Raw genomic sequence first — 2,274 nt, 5'->3', positions numbered from 1 at the left:
AGGCATCACTGAGTTCCACAAATGAACCCCCAACCTAAAGAGTTTATCACTTACCTTACATCTAGTATAAATTCACCAACATTTAGGAACTTTGTGTCTGTTCTTTTCCTCTAGGTCTCCTAGGATGGCCTAGCAGACCATCTCCTTTAAGTAGCATTTTATAACAAGGTAATTTCAGTGAAATAAATGACACCATAGTTTATGCCCTATTTACCACATCATAAACTAGCAAATAACCATGCACTGAGCAGCTGCTGCCACTTTAGGCTGGGCTCCAAACTGAGAAACATGAAGCAGACCTGAGCCTAGCCTGCAGTCGCAGCCAAACTCAGCCAAGCCTTGCTACATTCTCCCAACTTAGCTGACACATAGATCAGTGAGTGAGTTTTCCACTACTCCCTCATTTTAAGTTGTAAGGGCTTATAAAAACAACGTTGGGTTGGCCAGTTAGCTCAGTTGGATAGAGCATGGTGCTAATAACACCAAGGTCAAGGGTTTGATCCCTGTACCGGCCAGCTGCCAAAAAAAACCCCAGAATACCAGCATTGTTGCAGCAGTACAGGGTACTACATAGTTTTTCTTATTGATGTGTATCAGTTCTTTATATAGTAAACATTTGATTACTGTATTTTGACTCAATTTCTTAACATTTGCCTTTTAATTTTATGATTTTTGCATACAGAAATTTAAATATTTTTAGTCAAATCTCAGTCTTTTCCTTTGTAATTTTTTCCACGGCTTTATCTGACACCTTTGCATTCTTGTTATCACTTTCTAGTGTCTTGATAGCTTATCTCTATGATTGATATATCTTTATTACATTTTTTGGCCCATGAGTTTTCCTTTTGCATGATGACTAGAATGACTAGAATAAGCCTCCTCTCCAAAGTCATAAAGATAAAAGATGATTATACTAATAATAAAACAATCAATACTACCATTTATTAAGTGTCTGCCATAAGCTAAATGTTTATGTCCCCTAAATTCATAGGTTGAAACCTAATCCCCAAGGTGATGGTTTTAGGAGATGAGGGCCTTTGAGAGGTGATTAGGTCATGAGGGTGGATTAGTGCCCTTATATGAGGGACCCCAGAGAGTGCCCTTGCCTGTTTCACTATCTGGGGACACAGCGAGAAGACAACTGTCTGTGAACCAGGAAGCTGACCCTTACCAGACACCAAATCTGCCCACACTTTAATCTTGGACTTCCCAGCCTCAGGAACTGTGAAAAATGAATTTCTGTTGTTATAAGCTACCCAGTCTGTGGTATTTTTGTTATAGCTGCCAAAATGGACTAAAAAAGTATCCACCATGAGCTATGCAAAATGGTGCTTCACATGAATTATCCCATTTAATTCTCACAGTAGCTCTGCAAGGTGGATATAAAAGTCAACCTACCTTACAAGTAAGGAAACCTAGCTTCAGATATTTTTATGATGATGATTTATTATCTCCATTTCACAGATGAGCAAATTGAGGGACACCGTAAGACTAAATAACTTGATCAGGGGCACACATCTGGGAAGTAGCTCAGCCAGAATTCAGATCAAGTAATGTCCAACTCCAGAGTTGCCCGTTCCCACTAAGCCTTCCAGAAGATAGACTCACCAACTATGATGCCAATACTTGAAAAGTGCACTGAATTTTTTCTTTTCTTCCTTCCTTTCTTCCTTGTTTTGGGCAGGAGCAGACATCTGAGTGTTTGATACCTAAAGTAGTCAAATTCTCTTAAGTTCCAAGAATTTCTTAGAAATAATATGTAGTTTTGGCTACAAAATACGGAGATCCTTGTCTGTATAAATATTAAACTTTACAATTAAGATTTAAGAACAATCACTAGATTTAAGTCCTTTTCCCCTAAAATTGTCATCAGAAATTTGTAGAAATCCAGATGTACTCATTCATCTGGAAGATACTATATTCTATTTACGATAATTCTTATTTACACAATGCATGCATATTATTTATACAACAGACTTCAGAAATAAAATGTTAAATAAAAAGCAAGGTACAGAATATGCATATTATGATGTCATTTATGTAAAAACAAAAGTAAGTTAAAATAACGCTGTAAGTGTGTGTGAATGAAGGGACAAAGCCTGAAAGGGTATATAGTAAATTGTTGAAAGTGTTATAAGTGGTTGCTATGTGAGGGCATAAAAGTGAGGGCAAAGGGGAACTTTTCCTTTTTACCTGCTGTGTGGCTGTACATTGTAGCTTAGGGTTAGGTGTATAGGGTCTCTTAAGAAGGGATTGGGTTAAAGTCACTACCAG

At 37.5% G+C, this 2,274-nt stretch overlaps 1 non-coding gene across 1 annotated transcript; it reads left to right on the top strand.

Moving 5' to 3' along the window:
- Positions 1 to 441: 441 nt before the first annotated feature.
- Positions 442 to 515, top strand: TRNAI-AAU (transfer RNA isoleucine (anticodon AAU)). Its single transcript has one exon. It is a non-coding gene; the product is annotated as a tRNA-Ile (tRNA).
- Positions 516 to 2,274: the final 1,759 nt, after the last annotated feature.

The sequence above is a fragment of the Cynocephalus volans genome, chromosome 11 (genome assembly GCF_027409185.1).
Source record: "Cynocephalus volans isolate mCynVol1 chromosome 11, mCynVol1.pri, whole genome shotgun sequence".
Taxonomy (NCBI): Eukaryota; Metazoa; Chordata; class Mammalia; order Dermoptera; family Cynocephalidae; genus Cynocephalus; species Cynocephalus volans.
This window is presented reverse-complemented; position numbering and strand designations above follow the sequence as displayed.